Raw genomic sequence first — 21,085 nt, 5'->3', positions numbered from 1 at the left:
TTTCTTGACTTAAAATGGGGTTACATCTCAATAAACCCATGATAAGTTGAAAATATTAAAAATTGAAATGCATTCAACACATCATAGCTTAGCCTAGCCTGCCTTAAACATGCTTAATACACTAACATTAGCCTACAGTTGGATGAAATCATATACAGCCTGTTTTACAATAAAATATTGACTATCTTATGTAGTTTCTTGAATGCAGAACTGAACGTGAAAAACAGAATGATTGTATGGGTACCTAAAGCATAGTTTCTCAGAATATGTATGGCTTTTGCACTATTGCAAAGTTGAAAAATTATAAGTAGAACCATTATAAATTGGGGATCATCCGTATATGAAAGGTATTTTAATATTTAATGTATTAAAATCAATTTATGCTTAAATATCTTTCATTTAATGGAGTGGTTGCTTTTAGAGAAATGAGGAATTAAGATAACATTATTTAAAAGATACCTCCTTTTTGTTCAAAAGAAAAAACACGTTTTTAAAGTGTTGTCTTTGCACTTTAGGAATGAGCGCTTGGGCTTTGGGAAGAGAATGTGGCAAGGGTGGGACTATTGGGCTTGACATTAATCAGGTAAGTAGTGATGAGTCCTCTGGTCAATTAAGCTGAAGATCAGGTAAAGCAAGGCCTCAGGTCTTGAGACATAACCTAGAAAATATTTTACATAAAAATATTGTTGATTAGATACAAGGAATCAAAAGAATAGATAAAAAGTTGTAAATAAACTATTCAGATTCCATTGTGTGAATATTCCAGACAATATGATGAATATCAACATATTTAAATATAGCATCTACACAATCTGAGGAGATGTATAAACTGGCATTCTATATGTATAAACTCGATCTATTATCACCATTTTAGAGATTATACATTCACCTGGTTTATCTGAGCTGCTTCAGTTACTTTCCAAAAATGTACAAGAAAACAATAAACAAACAACATTAAGATAATACAAGAGCTCCTATTTTAGATACAAAAACATATGAGGCTTGGCATTTGTAACTTGATTAATATCCCATAGTTCATAAGTAATTGTATTAGTGAGGGTTCTCTAGAGGGATAGAACTAATGGAATATATATATATAAATTATCACCTCACATACTCACAAGGTCCCACAATAGGCTGTCTGCAGGATGAGGAACAAGGAGGGCCAGTTCGAGTCCCAAAACTGAAGAACTTGGGGTCCAATGTTTGAGGGCAGGAAGCATCCCTCACAGGAGAAAGATGTAGGCTGGGAGGCTAGGCCAGCCTCTCCTTTCTCATTTTTCTGCCTGCTTATATTCCAGCCATCCTGTCAGCTGATTAAATTGTGCCAACCCAGATTAAGGGTGGGTCTGCCTTTCCCAGCCCAGGGAGTTGAATGTTAATCTCCTTTGGCAACACTCTCACAGACACACCCAGGATCAATACTTTGTATCCTTCAATCCAATCAAGTTGACACTCGGTATTAACCATCACAGTAACAGAGACAAGACTCAGACTATGACTGCCTGGCTCAGAGAATCTGTGTTCTTAGGTACCACAGAGTGAAAGATGAAGATGAAAAATCGAGGAGGGCTATTAGCACAAATAATTACATGAAATTGTGCAAGGTGAGTTCCTGATAATTTCCTCTTTGGCCTCTGTTCTGCAAATGAACAAATGAATGCTTTTCATGGGCTCAGCAGTAGACAGGACAAAGCTGAGAAAAGATTCAGTGAGCTTGAAGACTTTTGAATAGAAACTTCCCAACTGAAATGCACAGAGGAAAATAGAAGACCCCCACCCCCGACGGAATATCCAAGAATTGTACAATTATAAAAGGTATGACATATGTGCAACTGGAATACCAGAAGAACAGTAAAAGAAAAAGGGCAGGAGAAATGTGTGAAATAATAATAGCTCAGAATTTTCTCAAATTAATGGCAGTGATGAAACCACTTATCTTAGACAACACCAAGCAGGATAAATACAAAACAGAACAAAAACCCATCCACACCTAGGCATGTCACATCTAAACTACAGAAAAGCCAAAAAAAAAAAAAAGAAAAAAGACTTGAAAGAATCCATAGGATATAGGGAAATAACCGTACATACAGAGGAACAAGAATATAAATTGCATAATGTTTTTGGTCAATCCATGTAGCAGAGAAAGGAGTGAAATATTTACAGCATTGAAAAAAAATCAAACTAGAATACTATGTTTAGCAAAATTATCCATCAAAAGTGAAGAATGACAAAATATATTCTGAGACACACTTAATCTGAGGGAATTCATTCATTCTCAAAAGAGACATAATAATTCTGAATGTGTAAACATTTAACAACAACGTTAAGGCAAAAACTGATAGAACTCCAAGGACAAACAGACAAACAACCACTGCATTTGCAGACTTCAACACCTTGTTTTCAGTAATTGTTAGATCCAGCAGGCAGAAAATCCCTAGGGACATCATAGGGCTCAACAACGCCATTGATCTACTTGACCTAATTCATATTTAGAAAACTACATCTAAGAACAGCAGATCACACATTCTTCTCAAGCTCACATGGAACATTCATAAAGATAGACCACATTCTACTCCATAAAACACACTTAACAAATTTAAAAGAATGGAAATTATAAAAAACATGTTCTTAGATTACAAAGGAATTAAACTAAAAGTTAGATTACAAAGGAATTAAACTAAAATATTTGGAGATTAAACAACACTTGTTAATAATAACAAATGGATCAAAAAATAAGTCTCAGAAGATATTAAAAATATTTTGAACTAAATATAAATGAAAAGACAAAATTTGTGGGAGGCAATGAATGCAGTGTTTAGAGGGAACTTTATATCATTGATTACACATATTAGAAAAGAAGATAGACCTAAATCAATAATAATAAGCTTCTACCTGAGAAAACTGAAAAAAAAAAGAAGATAAGCCCAATGTGCAAAGAAATGAATATTAGGTCAGAAACCAATGAGGTTGAAAAATGGAATCTCAATAGAGATACCCAACAACAGAAAAAAAGCATTGTTGTCAGCTAAACCTGCTTCTGTTAAACTGGAAACAAAGCCAAAAAAGGCAGCAGGAAAGGATAAATCTTCAGACAACAAAAGTGAAAACAAAAGGGATAAGGAGAGCAAAGGGAAAACAGGCTGAAGGGTGGCTAACCAAGAAACTGATCCGGGGGGGTCGAGCCAAGATGGCCGAATAGGAACAGCTCTGGTCTACAGCCCCCAGCGTGAGCGATGCAGAACACGGGTGATTTCTGCATTTCCATCTGAGGTATCGGGTTCATCTCACTAGGGAGTGACAGACAGTGGGCACAGGACAGTGGGTGCAGCACACCATATGCGAGCTGAAGCAGTGTGAGGCATTGCCTCACTCAGGAAGCGCAAGGGATCAGGGAGTTCCCTTTCCTAGTCAAAGAAAGGGGTGACAGATGGCACCTGGAAAATCGGGTCACTCCCACCTTAATACTGCGCTTCTCCAATGGACTTAAAAAACGGCACACCAGGAGATTATATCCTGCACATGCATCGGAGGGTCCTATGCCCACGGAGTCTTGCTGATTGCTGGCACAGCAGTCTGAGATCAAATTGCAAGGCAGCAGCGAGGCTGGGGGAGGGGCGCCCACCATTGCCCAGGCTTGCTTAGGTAAACAAAGCAGCCAGGAAGCTCCAACTGGGTGGAGCCCACCATAGCTCAAGGAGGCCTGCCTGCCTCTGTAGGCTACACCTCTGGGGGCAGGGCACAGACAAACAAAAAGACAGCAGTAACCTCTGCAGATTTAAATGTCCCTGTCTGACAGCTTTGAAGACAGCAGTGGTTCTCCCAGCATGCAGCTGGAGATCTCAGAATGGGCAGACTGCTTCCTCAAGTGGGTCCCTGACCCCTGACCCCCGAGCAGCCTAACTGGGAGGCACCCCCTAGTAGGGGCAGTCTGACACCTCACATGGCTGGGTACTCCTCTGAGACAAAACTTCCAGAGGAACGATCTCACAGCAGCATTCGTGGTTCACGAAAATCCACTGTTCTGCAGTCACCGCTGCTGATACCCAGGCAAACAGGGTCTGGAGTGGACCTCTAGCAAACTCCAACAGACCTGCAGCTGAGGATCCTGTATGTTAGAAGGAAAACTAACAAACAGAAAGGACATCCACACCAAAAACCCATCTGTACATCACCATCATCAAAGACCAAAAGTAGATAAAACCACAAAGATGGGGAAAAAAACAGAGCAGAAAGACTGGAAACTCTAAAAAGCAGAGCGCCTCTCCTCCTCCAAAGGAATGCAGTTCCTCACCAGTAATGGAACAAAGCTGGATGGAGAATGACTTTGACAAGTTGAGAGAAGAAGGCTTCAGACGATCAAACTACTCCGAGCTACAGGAGGAAATTCAAACCAAAGGCAAAGAAGTTAAAAACTTTGAAAAAAAATTTAGACGAATGTGTAACTAGAATAACCAATACAGAGAAGCGCTTAAAGGAACTGATGGAGCTGAAAGCCAAGGCTCGAGAACTACATGAAGAATGCAGAAGCCTCAGGAGCTGATGTGATCAACTGGAAGAAAGGGTATCAGTGATGGAAGATGAAATGAATGAAATGAAGTGAGAAGGGAAGTTTAGAGAAAAAAGAATAAAAAGAAATGAACAAAGCCTCCAAGAAATACGGGACTATGTGAAAAGATCAAATCTATGTCTGATTGGCGTACCTGAAAGGGACGGGGAGAACGGAACCAAGTTGGAAAACACTCTGCAGGATATTATCCAGGAGAACTTCCCCAATCTAGAAAGGCAGGCCAACGTTCAGATTCAGGAAATACAGAGAATGCCACAAAGATACTCCTCGAGAAGAGCAACTCCAAGACACATAATTGTCAGATTCACCAAAGTTGAAATGAAGGAAAAAATGTTAAGGGCAGCCAGAGAGAAAGGTCGGGTTACCCACAAAGGGAAGCCCATCAGACTAACAGCGGATCTCTTGGCAGAAACTCTACAAGCCAGAAGAGAGTGGGGGCCAATATTCAACATTCTTAAAGAAAAGAATTTTCAACCCAGAATTTCATATCCAGCCGAACTAAGCTTCATAAGTGAAGGATAAATAAAATACTTTACAGAGAAGTGAATGCTGAGAGATTTTGTCACCACCAGGCCTGCCCTAAAAGAGCTCCTGAAGGAAGCACTAAACATGGAAAGGAACAACCAGTACCAGCCACTGCAAAATCATACCAAAATGTAAAGACCTTCGAGGCTAGGAAGAAACTGCATCAACTAATGAGCAAAATAACCAGCTAACATCATAAGGACAGGATCAAATTCACACATAACAATATTAACTTTAAATGTAAATGGACTAAATGCTCCAATTAAAAGACACAGACTGGCAAATTGGATAAAGAGTCAAGACCCATCAGTGTGCTGTATTCAGGAAACCCATCTTATGTGCAGAGATACACATAGGCTCAAAATAAAAGGATGGAGGAAGATCTACCAAGCAAATAGAAAACAAAAAAAGGCAGGGGTTGCAATCCTAGTCTCTGGTAGAACAGACTTTAAACCAACACAGATCAAAAGAGACAAAGAAGGCCATTACATAATGGTAAAGGGATCAATTCAACAAGAAGAGCTAACTATCCTAAATATATATGCACCCAATACAGGAGCACCCAGATTCATAAAGGAAGTCCTGAGTGACCTACAAAGAGACTTGGACTCCCACACAATAATAATGGGAGACTTTAACACCCCACTGTCAACATTAGACAGATCAACGAGACAGAAAGTTAACAAGGATACCCAGGAATTGAACTCAGCTCTGCACCAAGCGGACCTAATAGACATCTACAGAACTCTCCACCCCAAATCAACAGAATATACATTTTTTTCAGCACCACACCACACCTATTCCAAAATTGACCACATAGTTGGAAGTAAAGCTCTCCTCAGCAAATGTAAAAGAACAGAAATTATAACAAACTGTCTCTCAGACCACAGTGCAATCAAACTAGAACTCAGGATTAAGAAACTCACTCAAAACCACTCAACTACATGGAAACTGAACAACCTGCTCCTGAATGACTACTGGGTGCATAACGAAATGAACGCAGAAATAAAGATGCTCTTTGAAACTAACGAGAACAAAGACACAACATACCAGAATCTCTGGGACACATTCAAAGCAGTGTGTAGAGGGAAATTTATAGCACTAAATGCCCGCAAGAGAAAGCAGGAAAGATCCAAAATTGACACCCTAACATCAAAATTAAAAGAACTAGAAAAGAAAGAGCAAACACATTCTAAAGCTAGCAGAAGGCAAGAAATAACTAAAATCAGAGCAGAACTGAAGGTAATAGAGACACAATAAACCCTTCAAAAAATTAATGAATCCAGGAGCTGGTTTTTTGAAAGGATCAACAAAATTGATAGACCGCTAGCAAGACTAATGAAGAAAAGAGAGAAGAATCAAATAGATGCAATAAAAAATGATAAAGGGGATATCACCACCGATTTCACAGAAATACAAACTACCATCAGAGAATACTACAAACACCTCTACGCAAATAAAATAGAAAATCTAGAAGAAATGGAGAAATTCCTCAACACATACACCCTCCCAAGACTAAACCAGGAAGAAGTTGAATCTCTGAATAGACCAGTAACAGGATCTGAAATTGTGGCAATAATCAATAGCTTACCAACAAAAAAGAGTCCAGGACCAGATGGATTCACAGCTGAATTCTACCAGAGGTACAAGGAGGAACTGGTACCATTCCTTCTGAAACTATTCCAATCAATAGAAAAAGAGGGAATCCTCCCTAACTCATTTTATGAGTCCAGCATCATCCTGATACCAAAGCCGGACAGAGACACAACCAAAAAAGAGAATTTTAGACCAATATCCTTGATGAACATTGATGCAAAAATCCTCAATAAAATACTGGCAAACCAAATCCAGCAGCACATCAAAAAGCTTATCCACCATGATCAAGTGGGCTTCATCCCCGGGATGCAAGGCTGGTTCAATATACACAAATCAATAAATGTAATCCAGCATATAAACAGAACCAAAGACAAAAACCACATGATTATCTCAATAGATGCAGAAAAGGCCTTTGACAAAATTCAACAACCTTCATGCTAAAAACTCTCAATAAATTAGGTATTGACGGGATGTATCTCAAAATAATAGCTATCTATGACAAACCCACAGCCAATATCATACTGAATGGGCAAAAACTGGAAGCATTCCCTTTGAAAACGGGCACAAGACAGGGATGCCCTCTCTCACCACTCCTATTCAACATAGTGTTGGAAGTTCTGGCCAGGGCAATTAGGCAGGAGAAGGAAATAAAGGGTATTCAGTTAGGAAAAGAGGAAGTCAAATTGTCCCTGTTTGCAGATGACATGATTGCATATCTAGAAAACCCCATTGTCTCAGCCTAAAATCTCCTTAAGCTGATAAGCAACTTCAGCAAAGTCTCAGGATACAAAATCAATGTACAAAAATCACAAGCATTCTTATACACCAATAACAGACAAACAGAGAGCCAAATCATGAGTGAACTCCCATTCACAATTGCTTCAAAGAGAATCAAATACCTAGGAATCCAACTTACAAGGGACATGAAGGACCTCTTCAAGGAGAACTACAAACCACTGCTCAATGAAATAAAAGAGGATACAAAGAAATGGAAGAACATTCCATGCTCATGGGTAGGAAGAATCAATATCGTGAAAATGGCCATACTGCACAAGGTAATTTGTAGATTCAATGCCATCCCCATCAAGCTACCAATGACTTTCTTCACAGAATTGGAAAAAACTACTTTAAAGTTCATATGGAACCAAAAAAAGAGCCTGCATTGCCAAGTCAATCCTAAGCCAAAAGAACAAAGCTGGAGGCATCATGCTACCTGACTTCAAACTATACTATAAGGCTACAGTAACCAAAACAGCATGGTACTAGTACCAAAACAGAGATATATATCAATGGAACAGAACAGAGCCCTCAGAAATAATGCAGCATATCTACAACCATCTGATCTTTGACAAACCTGAGAAAAACAAGCAATGGGGAAAGGATTCCCTATTTAATAAATGGTGCTGGGAAAACTGGCTAGCCATATGTAGAAAGCTGAAACTGGATCCCTTCCTTACACCTTATACAAAAATTAATTCAAGATGGATTAAAGACTTACATATTAGACCTAAAACCATAAAAATCTTAGAAGAAAACCTAGGCAATACCATTCAGGACATAGGCATGAGCAAGGACTTCATGTCTAAAACACCAAAAGCAATGGCAACAAAAGCCAAAATTGACAAATGGGATCTAATGAAACTAAAGAGCTTCTGCCCAGCAAAAGAAACTACCATCAGAGTGAACAGGCAACCTACAAAATGGGAGAAAATTTTCTCAACCTACTCATCTGACAAAGGGCTAATATCCAGAATCTACAATGAACTCAAACAAATTTACAAGAAAAAAACAACCCCATCAAAAAGTGTGCAAAGGGTATGAACAGACACTTCTCAAAAGAAGACATTTATGCAGCCAAAAAACACATGAAAAAATGCTCATCATCACTGGCCATCAGAGAAATGCAAATCAAAACCACAATGAGATACCATCTCACACCAGTTAGAATGTCTATCCTTAAAAAGTCAGGAACAACAGGTGCTGGAGAGGATGTGGAGAAATAGGAACACTTTTACACTGTTTGTGAGACTGTAAACTAGTTCAACCATTGTGGAAGTCAGTGTGGCAATTCCTCAGGGATCTAGAACTAGAAATACCATTTGACCCAGCCATCTCATTACTGGGTATATACCCAAAGGACTATAAATCATGCTGCTATAAAGACACATGCACACGTATGTTTATTGCGGCACTATTCACAATAGCAAAGACTTGGAACCAACCCAAATGTCCAACAATGATAGACTGGATTAAGAAAATGTGGCACATATACACCATGGAGTACTATGCAGCCATAAAAAATGATGAGTTCATGTCCTCTGTAGGGACATGGATTAAACTGGAAACCATCATTCTCAGCAAACTATCACTAGGACAAAAAACCAAACACCGCATGTTCTCACTCATAGGTGGGAATTGAACAATGAGAACACATGGACACAGGAAGGGGAACATCACACTCTGGGGACTGTTGTGGGTTGAGGGGAGAGGGGAGGGATAGCATTAGGAGATATACCTAATGTTAAATGATGAGTTAATGGGTGCAGCACACCAGCATGGCACATGTATACATATGTAACAAACCTGCACATTGTGCACATGTACCCTAAAACTTAAAATGTAATAATAATAAAATTTTTAAAAAATAAATAAATAAAAATTTCAAAACATCTTATGGTGGTTCAGGAAGATTTCTTTTTTAATATAATATTTAAGAACAATTTAAATGTTTTTCTCAATATTTATTCCTGACAAATTCCTTTGTTCTTATTTTATTTGTGATCTTTCAGTTTACACCAGACAAAACCTGAGGTCTGAAGCAAATTACTCTGAGGTATCTGAATTTGTATTCCTGGGACTTTCTACCTACAGACCAGTGCAGCACTTCCTGCTTGCCATTTCTAGTGTTTTATGTGACAGTTGTTCTGGGAAACATTATTGTTGTGTTTATAGTGACCTTCGATCCTCATTTACATTCATTCCCCCATGTACTTCATTTTAGCCCACTTTCATTTATGGATTTGTGTTTTTCTACTGAACAGTTACTAAGATGATTTCTGACCTATACTCTGGGCACAATACCATATCATTCCAGGGGCGTGTCATCCAGATATTTGTCCTTTATGTCCTAGGTGGATCTGAGATGGTGGTCCTTATAGCTATGGCCTTTGACAGATATGTGGCCATATGCAAACCCCTCCACTACCTGACCATCATGAGCCCGTGGATGTGCGTTTTGCTTCTGTCTGGTGCTTGGGTTATTGGTCTTATTCACTTAGTTACCTAATTGGCTTTTGTTGTCCATTTGCCTTTTTGCTGTCCTAATGAGATAGATAGCTTATACTGTGATCTTCCTTGGTTTATCAAACTTGCCTGCATAGACAGCTACAGGATGGAGTTCCTGGTTACTGCCAATAGTGGGTTCATTTCCACAGGCACTTTCTTGTTATTGATTACCTCTTATATCTTCATCCTTGTCACTGTATGGAAACACTCTTCAGGTGATTTGTCCAAGGCCCTCTCTACTCTTTCAGCTCACATCACTGTGGTGGCTTTGTTCTTTGGACCATGCGTCTTTATTTATGTGTAGCCATTTCCCACAGTACCAGTGGATAAATTTCTTGCCATTTTAGACTTTATGATTACACTCATCCTCAGTCCTGCCGTTTACTCATTGCAAAACAAGATATGAAGATGGCAATGAAGAGACTGAATAGTCAACTCCTGAGTCTGAGGAAGATCTAAGTAATTTATAATGTACAAATGGTGCCTTCTGTAAGCACCAGTGTAAATGCAAATATTTAACATTTATGCTATTTTCAGACAATGTATTGTCCTTAATTCAGGAGCTCAAATACCTTGGACAGTTTATTCCAAGTTAGTCAATAATACAAATACATATTTAATTCCTTATCTATGAGCAGTTTTAGATAGTTTCAAACTTTACAATACACTTTTTGTGTGAGCTGCATTTTGACTCTTCCATAGAACATCCTAAAATGTTTTAATGAATTCCCACCCACAGTGTGTATTTGCAGGGCTATTGGCATAAGCTGATATTTTCCTCTTGCATTGGGTTGAAAAGCATTCTCATCTAAAGGGAATAATTGTGTACAATTATTTTTTGGAAAGCAAAACAAGTGTTACCTTGAATGTTGATTCAGGTTTGCTGTTCCTTCTTTGCCTTTATGTTATTACATATGTTAAAAATGCATATGTATACAATTATAATTTTTCAAAAATTATATCCATGTATATAATTAAATGTATTATTATTCAATATTCACATAAGCAGAAAACAATAAAATGGGCGAAAAAATAGTTAAACAATTAGTAGTGCTTTGAGTGCAATTTGGGGATCTTGATACTAAGAGGAAAAACTAGTCTAAAACCCCTCTATGTTCAACTAGTAAGCAACCTATTCTTTCAGACTTCTAGGCCTGGGAAACTGGCGAGCACATAGAGCAACATAATACCTTTTGGGAACTTTACTTATTAAAAGTGAAATTATATTATTTTATTGAGATGAAAATTTGCTTCCTTATAGCTTTCATATTTCATTTCCCATTTTATAATCTGGAATTGCATATAATCAAATATCTTTTATGATGCCCCCTCCTTTCATGTTTGAAAGTAAATGTGATCCTACTATGTCTCCCAATTTTAAGGTTAAATATGTCTTCTGAGGCTAAACATATTGCATCTTAAATATTTTCAGGCAAAATTTTCCAATTAAAAATTTCATTATAGAGTTTTTAAATTATGAGACAACTTTGATTATTTGTTTAGTTTTCTAATACCCGGTAAATTTTCAGCAACTGTTTCATAGTGTCATTAGATTTTTTTTCAGAAGTTGCAAGAAGGGTAAACACAGATCACAGAAATTACTTTTTCATATGGCCTCATATATCAGATAGTCTAGATTCAACTTAATTAACTGGAAGAAAATTTGCAGAACATTTCTTCGGGCACTATAGACTGTATTATATATTTTTTGAGATTTTTTAAAGGTATGCATGCTCTGAGAGGGTCAAGGGGATACTTTTAAGGTAGTCACTAACATCTTTAAATAGCACATTTATTACTGTCTTCTGTACCCAAGAATTACAGTAGTTGGAGATTCTGCTACGAAACTTGGTTCTCTAGTATGAAAGGGATAAGACTGGAGAATAGCCAAGGGCAGATGGGACCACTTAACTGTCAGATTCAGGGTGGTCTAATTGTTGTACCAGGTAGCATAATAGGCTAAATAATACACCCCTTATGCCAGTCAGCCTGGAACCTGATGTTTTTGGGGTTGATATAGACAGGAAGTCCCTTAGAGAAGCAGAATATTGCTTGTCTTGCATAACCAGATAAAAAACTGGTATATAATTCTTTTCATGCATTGTTAGATTCCATTTGCTAATACATTGTTGAGGTTTTTTTGGCCTTTATATTCATGAGAGATGATATTGGTCTGGTAGTTTCCGTTTCTCATAATACCTTTCTCTGGTGTTGGTATTAGGATAATGCTGGCCTCAGCATTTAGTTATTTCTATTATCTGTAGCATTTTAAGATTGCCAGAATTGTTACTGATAACATATTAGATTTTTATAAATTTATATTATTTTTGAGAACTTTATATCAACAACATACCCATAAATGCAACTGAAAGTTCTACTATCACTTGTCATTTAACAATATTTCTTATACAAATTACCAAATAATCCTAAACATTTCATAGCTGCACAAAGTGAGACATATATGTCTTTTAAATCTTTCCTGGGGTCCAACTGAAAAATTCCAAAGTTAATATTAGGTTAAAAGTCTTATAATTTAATTTTGGGGAAGTTTGTGAAAGATGTTCAAAGGCTTAAAACACTTGATCAAAATAGGATCATAGGTCATTTGTAAAATAATAATCACTTATGTAACCAGAGTGATAATCAAAATGCTTTACTCAATACCAGGAGGTACATGGATGAAAAAAACCTTAACCTTTTTAAAGCTCAGTTTCTTTTTAAATAACAAAAAGATCTAATAAGTGCAACACAATAAATTATTCTGATAAAATGTAAAATCTTTATTTCTCAGGCCATCTGCCAAAAAGGAAAAGGAAATCTTTTGAAGTGTGATTGATTGTTTCTCCTTGTGGAAAGCTCATTAGATAACCTGGAAGTTAAATTTGATGGAAAAGATGCTTGAATGTAATCAGTCACAGGAAGAAAATGCCCAAGGGTAGAAGGGTAACAAGTCAAACACCTTGAGAAAAAACCAAGAGTACAGAATTAAAGTATACTGGAGAAAAACATTGCCTTTCCAGGCCTTCAAGATAAACATTTCAGGGTCATGCAACAATAGCTGATTTGGAACCAGAGAAAAAAGATACAAAACCTGATAAACAAGTTGAAGGAGAGAGTTATTATCACAGGCCTCCTTAAGGGGAGAAAAAGCTGAAGGCAATAATCTATGACCTGCAAATTATATGCTGTGAGATATTGTAAAAGTTGAACCTCTGAGATGTGAATCTGAAAAATTTCCAATGGAAAACTCTTCCTCAAGAAATGAAAGTACCATTTTAAACAAAGAGCACAGCATTTTAAACCTGAAACCAGGGAAATTAAATATATCTAACAAAAATGTGACACAAATAAAAACTGTCTGTAATTTAAAAGATGGCAGATAAACAAAATCCAAGCCATTTTCAATTTTATTAAGAGAAGTTCAGTACTTTGAAAAAACCTTGATGTTTAAACTCTGTAGAACCAGACTTGTCCTGTATCAGTGCACCCCTGACACCAATGTTTAGAAAAAAATTATAAACAAATTCTTTTCAATCCCAGCCAAGCCAATTACACACACAACGTTTTGTAAGGCCCACCTTTCATAAATCCTCTTTGACTTTTCCAGATATTTCCTCATTTTCTTAAACCCCCAGTCTTAGCCGTGTACTTTTTAAAAAATATATTTAAACCACCAATCAGTTTACCTTAGGACAAAAGATTTACCACACAAGACTCTTTCTTATACAAAATTATTCTAGGGATTACACCCTAGAATACAAAATTATAAAAGACATAAAATAAAAATTATTTTTTGCTGTAATCCCAGCATTTTAGGAGGCTGAAGCAGGCAGATCACTTGAGCCCAGGAGTTCGACCAGCCAGTACGACACAGCCAAACCCCATGTCTACTAATACAAAAATTAGCCAGACATGGTGGCACACAGCTGCAGTCCCAGCTACTTGGGAGGCTGAGGAAGAAGGACTGCTTGACCCCATAATGTGGAGGTTGCAGTAAGCTGAGATCGCACTATTACATTCCAGCCTGGGCAACAGTGCAACACCCTGTCTCAAAAATAAAAATAAAAAGGGCCAGGTAAGATGGCTCACGCCTGTAATCCCAGCACTGTGGGTGGCTGAGGCAGATGGATCACTTGAGGTCAGGAGCTGGAGACCAGCCTGGCCAACATGGTGAAACCTTTTCTCTAGGAAATAATAAAACAATTAGGGCCAGGCTCTGTGGCTCACACCTGTAATCCCAGCACTTTGGGTGGCTGAGGCAGGCGGATCACCTGAGGTTGGGAGTTCGAGACTAGCCTGACCAACATGGACAAACCCCATCTCTACTAAAAATACAAAATTGGCTGGGCGTGGTGGCACATGCCTGTAATCTCAGCTACTCAGGAGGCCTAGGCAGGAGAATCGCTTGAACCTGGGAAGCAGAGGTTGTGGTGAGCCGAGATCGCGCCATCATACTCTAGCCTTAACAACAAAAGCGAAACTCCGCCTAAAAGGAAAAAAAAAATTAGCCAGTGTGGTGGTGCAGACCTGTAATCCCAGCTACTCAGGAGGCTGAGGAAGGAAAATTGCCTGAACCTGGGCGATGGAGGTTGCAGTGAGCCGATATCAGGCCACTTCACTCCAGCCTGGGCGAAAGAGCAAGACTTGTCTCCAAAAAACAGAACAAGAAAAAGGAAATGCATGGGACAAAGTGGTATATCCTGAAATGAGGACTTTCCTTCTGGACTAGGGTTTCCGATGAAGGTGACAGTTTATCCTTCAGTCTCCACAGGTCACGAATTTGTCGTCCAGCAAGAGGCAACAGAGGGAGCCCCCCCAAGTCCCACGCCAGAACTATGACATAATTACATTCCCTCACTCATTTCAGTACCTAAATATTAATAATTCATTAACTTAAATATCTACACTTACTTTACCAATTTTCCATTGCATAGATGAAGAGGTTTCCAAATTTTATATAGGTTGTCATGATGTGGACAGGACTTTTTGATAGTTAACTATACCAAATGACTAAAATATAAGTGTTTAAACCTAAAATACCTTGTAACTGCTAACACAGGGCTAGAGAATACAGCAAGGTAACAGTCTGTCCAGTAAATTCTTCTGAAATTTCCTTTTTTTTTTTTTTAATACACGGAGTCTCACTCTGTCACACAGGCTGGAGTGCAGTAGCACGATCTCGGCTCAATGCAGCCTCCACCTCCTGGGTTCAAGCGATTCTCCTGCCTCAGCCTCCCGTGCAGCTGGGACTACAGGTGCGTGCCACCACACCAGGCTAATTTTTGTATTTTTAGTACAGATGGGATTTCACCATCTTATTCAGGCTGGTCTTGAACTCCTGACCTCAGGTGATCTGCCTGCCTCAGCCTCCCGAAGTGCTGGGATTACAGGAGTGAGCCACTGCACCCAGCCCTGTTCTGCAATTTCAATAATCAATTGTGCTATTTGCCTTTCTTTCAGCAATGAGATTTTATTTTTCTTTCCTAATTATTTCAAACATGAACTTTGGTTCCAGAGAACTAGTATTTCCTTGATTTATAAATTGAGGGCAGCTGGGCACGGTGGCTCACGCCTGTAATCCCAGCACTTTGGGAGGCCAAGGCAGGCAGATCACTGGAGGTCAGGGGATCAAGACCAGCCTGGCAAACATGGTGAAACCCCATCTCCACTAAAACTGCAAAAAATAGCCAGCCATGGTGGCAGGTGCCTGTAGTCCCAGCTACTCAGGAGACTGAGACAGGAGAATCGCTTGAACCCGAGAGGTGGAGGCTGTGGTGAGCCAAGGTCGTGCCACTGCACTCCAGCCTGGGTAACATAGGGAGACTCTATCCTCAAAAAAAAGATAAAAAAATTGAGGGTCGTCTCACAGACGATCTAATAATGAATTGTTTTTTTGTCTTTAGAAAATCAACATTAACTTTTCTACTTTTAGATATCGTAACTGCTGTGACTTGAAGGACTTATCTAGAAAAAGCCTTAAAAAAGTACAGTCAGCACTGGGTGAATGGGTTGGGGGAACCCACATAAAATCCCCAAGACACCTGGGAGTCCATGTCCCCATGAGTGGGACTGCAGGCAGCTGTAGCAGACTGGATGGGAGAGGACAGCAGGCAGGAGAACTCGGGGTCTGGAGTCCACGGTTCTAAGGCCAGGGAAAACCAGGGGCAAAGTGAAATGCGGAGCTTGACAGGATGAAATTTGTGATTGTAAATGAATATTTGCCATTTCCAAGTGAGATCGCCAGTGGTGGTGGGATGGATGGGTGCCCCTCCAAGTGGGCTGCAGTGAGGAGAGCGCAGCCCCAGGCCAGGATGTTCCTGCCAGGAACACAGGATCTGCACATGTTTAGGAGGAAACGCTGGGCAGACCCAGCTTGGAGTCATCTCTGCTCTTTACATCTGTTAAGGCTGTGAAAACTGAGAGTCGGCCGGATGCAGTGGTTCACGCCTGTAATCCCAGCACTCTGGGATGCCGAGGCGAATGGATCACCTGAGGTCAGGAGTTCAAGACTAGCCTGGCCAACATGGTGAAACCCCATCTCTACTAAAAATACAGAAAATTAGCCGGGTGTGGTGGTAGGTGCCTGTAACTACAGCTAATCGGGAAGCTGACGCAGAAGAATATCTTGAACATGGGAGGCAGAGGTTGCAATGAGCAGAGATGGCGCCATTGCACTCCAGCCTGGGTGACAGAGGGAGACTCCGTCAAAACAAAACAAAACAAAACAAAACAAAACAAAACAAAAACAGAAAACTGAGTCTCAGGAACAGTTCCCGAAAAGGAAAATTGGGCCCGCATGGAAATAGACATTTTTCTCCCACCTAGGGCAGGGAGTGAAGTGAAATAGGTCTGTAGACTGGACTTTCACATAGAAACTGTGTATTTCCTAAATTGGGGGTTATTTGGGGATCACCTGGAGGAGTATTCCTGCTTTTGGTGAAACACACGGGGGTATTTTTTGTGAAGCTGCAAATCTGGCACAGCAATAACAGCTGGGGAATTGGAGATAAAGGAGAAGGCATACTAAGTGCTGTTGCAAGTTTCCCAGAAGTATGACATTATTGGGAAGTAAACTACTTTTTAAAACAACCGTGGCAATACCACGTCAGTAAGGCAGAGACAACAACATGAAGTTTCATGACAGAGGCCAAATCCAGCCCAAACCCAGGCCAGCAGAGGCTGTCAACTCAGCGCCCCAGCGAGAGCCGGAAGGTTCCATCCTCAGAGCTGCAGACCCTCTCGTGTGGGCTGCAAAGGCCATGTCTGCATCCCGGGCGGTATGTACGCTCTGAGAGATACATGCGTGTTCCGGGGGTTATATGAGTGTGACGGGTGTGGCGTGAGTCTGACTGTGTCACGGGCGTTCCAGGGGTTACGTGTGTGCTCTGAGGGACACATGCGTGTTCCGGGGATTATATGAGTGTGACGCGTGTAGCATTAGGTGACGATGTCATCTCCGCGTTCCAAGCATTATGTGCGCACTGAGGGACACATCCATGTTCCCGGGGTTGGATGTGGACGGCAGCTTCTGAGTTACCCCGACGGGTGTGCTCTCTGTATACAACGGGTGCTAACACTAGCATCACAGATGCAGTGTTATTAGTACTACGGAGGTTATTATCAGTGTGGCGGGTGTTCTAGTTGCTTTCCTGATGCTACATTTCTGTTCCAAGACCGCAGCTTGGCCCTGTGGCTGCCTCACCTTGGGTGTGGAGAATGAACCTCGAGTGCGCTGGATTCACAGGGGATTTTGGTTTCTAATTTTCCACATGAAGGGCCAAGGCGGGTGGATCACTTGAGATCAGGAGCTCAAGACCAGCTTGGGCAAATAGCAAGACCCTTATGTCTACAAAAAAAAAAAAAAATTAGATGGCATGCTTGCACGTACCTGTAGTCCCAGCTACCCAGGAGACTGAAGTGGGAGGATTGCTTGAGTCCAGAAGTTTGAGGCTGCAATGAGCCAGCCATGATCGCACCACTGCACTCCAGCCTGGGTGACAGAGTGAGACCCTGTCTCTCTCTCTCTCTCTCTCACACACACACATGTTAAATTTGTTGGATTATATATTTAGGGGGTTGAGCACTTTTGGTTATAAAATATTTATGATTGTGGGAACAAGTTAATAAAGACACGAAACTTATTTAAATGTCCCAGAACGTTAAGAACAAAAAGCATTCTTAGTTTAAAAATAAGTTCTACTTTAAAGGTAATAGTACACACATAAATTGTTGTTAAAATCGACAGTAACAAAGAGAAGTAACAATACTAATAGCCTGTCACAAACTGATTCTTAATAACCTATATAAACAAACATTAAGCCCGGGCGCCGGGTGGCTCATGCCTGTTATCCCAGCACTTTGGGAAGCCGAGGCAGGCAGATCACTTGAGGCCAGGAGTTCCAGACCAGCCTGACCAACATGGTGAAGCCCAGTCTCTACCAAAAATACAAAAAATTAGCCGGGTATATTGGCACGCACCTGTAATCCCAGCTACTTGGGAGGCTGAGGCAGCAGAATCCTTGAACCCAGGAAGCAGAGGTCGCAGTGAGCCGAGATCATGCCATTGTGACAGGAGAGAAACTCTGTCTCAAAAAAAAATTATATGTTTACAACAGGTGCATTCCTCCTCTTGCTTTCTGAGGACGCCCTGCTATGAAGCTGAGTAGTCGCTAATAAACTATCTTAACTTCACTATACTCTGTGACTTGCCAAAAGGTATTTCCCATGTGAAATCCAAAAACCTGTTCTTGGGGTCTAGGACAAGACCCATTTTATAACGACAAAACTATACAAATTCTAGAGGAAAACATGGAAAGAAAGCTATGTGACCTTGGGTTTGGCCATGAGTTTTAACACGACACTATCAGAGGCATTTGAACCCCTCCTCTATATGAACTCCAGGGTGGTTTATGTTCCACTGGCTAAGAGAAAGTTTTCTTCAAAAATGTGACATGATTTGAGGTCAAACATTAATATCAAGTAAACTCAAAAGATTGAGAAGCTAGCATTAGTTCTGGGAAAACCAGAAGTGTGCCTTTTTTGGAAATAATCATTGGTAGCACAAACTTAAGAATCTCCAAAGGAAATAAAAATGAGTTATTAACTTACAGTTTTCACCAATTAAGATATAAATGAAGCTAATGAAATCCGTAAATACAATTTCACTGTTTTTAATGTTCATTAAAAAAAAAAAATCCTTATCAAATAGCCCCAGTAAGTCACCAATTAAGTCTTTACTACTTAAAAGCAAAATCCACCTATGTCCTGAACACTATCCACTTTACAAGCCTCATTATATGTACTGGAGACAAAATTCAGAAATAAATAAATATATAGGTACATATATACAAATATATTTCAAATTAAAAAATACTTTTAGAGAGTGGTATGTATTACATTTAGAAATTAATAACGAAGTAAATTATGGGATGTCATCCACGCCTGTCCCAAAGGTACCGAATTTAGAAATCATCTCAGGTGCGGAGCAGGACAGGTTGAAAATAGGAATGACACGAACCCGCGCGGAACAGCTGCCGGCGCGGTGTCCAGGGCAGCACCCCGCCCGGTCCCGGCCCCTCCAGCCCCGGGCCCGACCCCTACTAGGCCTCTGCCTCGACGCGAACGCGGAGCCCGAGCGCGCGTCACGCCGTGTGGGGCCGAAGAGGCGGAGTGCGGGCTCGCGAGGGTCCCCGCCCCACTCTCGCTCCCGCCAGCACCTACGGACTCGCGTCCCCGCCGCGCGCCGACTCGGGAGCAGCACCGCCCCCGGCACAGGAGCCTCACGCGCCTCTTACCTAACAGGAAGTTGGGTGGAAGCAGCGCGGACCCACGGCGCACCGAACTCACTCCAACAGAACCCGACGCAGACACGCGCTTTCAACCGGCGGAGACACCGGCAGGGCCAGAAACGCGCGCAGCGGCGGCCGGAGGTCGGTAAGCGCCCCGCCCCCGGCCCGGCCCCGGCCCCGGCCCCGGTCCCGGCCCCGGCCCCGGCCCCGGTCCCGGCCCCGGCCCGGCCCCGGCCCGGCCCCGCCCCGGCCCGAGACCCCGCCCCGCCCCGGCCCCGCCCCTGCCCGAGACCCCGCCCCGGCCCGGCCCCGCCTTTTTCTCTGCCTCCCCTCCCTGCACGTACGGGCCCCGCCCCTCGCGCGACGTGTTTTGTTGACCGGGAAACGGGTTCTCCGGAGCCAAGGTCCGCTCGGGTGAGTGCCCTCCGCTTTTTGTGGCCAAACCCAGCCACGCAGTCCCCTTCCTGCGGCATCCTCCACACCCGGGGCCTGCTGGTCTCCGCGGATGTCACAGGCTCGGCAACCGCCCTCCTGTCGGCGGGGAGTCCCGCGACGCCCGGAAATGCTCCGGAGCCTGTCGCTCAGCTGCCAGATCTGCGTCTGTGTCCGGTTCCGTCACTGAGGTCGCCCCTGTCCGGCCCTTCCTCCCTAGGTCTCTTCACCGTCCGCCCATCCTGTCGCGCGCCGCGTCAGGTCCCCATTCGGCATGTGGCTTGTCTTCCGTCGTCCCCACCCTCGCCCCTCTTGGCCCCTCAGGGCAGCCCTGGGATTCGGCAGACGCCAGTCCTCCCTGAGATGCTTCCCCATCCTTCCCTCCGCCAGGCCCTACGTCTCCGCAAACCCCACGCTTCGGGGTGGCCGCCTCAGACAGGACCCTGAGTCCGAGACTGGGGCAGGGGACCTGCCCGATCCTGTAACAACCCTCGTGCTTCTGCGCAATCGCCTCCCACTAGCGGTGAGTGTTGGGTGTTTACCTTCCCGGTGTCCCACTGAGAAGCGGGCTCTTCTTTGGCGGGGGCTTCTTCATTGCCTCGCTGTGGATGTCGAGGTGGGGCAGGAGAGTGAGGAGAAAACAGAGAGGAGGGAGGTAGAGCCAACGAGCGAGAAAAGGGGAGGGAAGTTTAGATGGGAAGTGGATGGGTCTGAGGAATTTGAACAAACACTGACAATGAAGGAGAGTGACCTGAGCAAGTAGTAGTGGGGTAAATGGAAATAGACAAAATGGGAATCAGCAGCGATATGGAGGACAGAATACAATGAGGAGGCCTTGACCGTCAGTAGCAGAGAGGGCAACAGAAGCCTAATTCCCAAATTCCTTAGA

General features: G+C 41.9%; 1 protein-coding gene across 12 annotated transcripts in view; it reads right to left on the bottom strand.

Annotated features, from left to right (window-relative positions):
* The window catches only part of LOC129393693 (olfactory receptor 4K3-like), a 29,564-nt gene extending 8,563 nt beyond the window's left edge, over nucleotides 1–21,001 (bottom strand). The window contains exons 1-3 of one of the 12 annotated variants that reach the window (XM_055097104.2): nucleotides 20,109–20,464; nucleotides 18,455–18,558; nucleotides 17,679–17,822 (exon numbers count right to left, since the gene is read on the bottom strand). The gene's annotated coding sequence lies outside the window, so the exon portion shown is untranslated. The other 11 variants (XM_055097106.2, XM_055097108.2, XM_055097103.2 and 8 more) reach the window with 11 other exon arrangements.
* Nucleotides 21,002–21,085: the final 84 nt, after the last annotated feature.

The sequence above is a fragment of the Pan paniscus genome, chromosome 11 (assembly GCF_029289425.2).
Source record: "Pan paniscus chromosome 11, NHGRI_mPanPan1-v2.0_pri, whole genome shotgun sequence".
Taxonomy (NCBI): Eukaryota; Metazoa; Chordata; class Mammalia; order Primates; family Hominidae; genus Pan; species Pan paniscus.
Note: the sequence above shows the minus strand (reverse complement) of the source record. Positions and strands in the feature narration are given on the sequence as shown.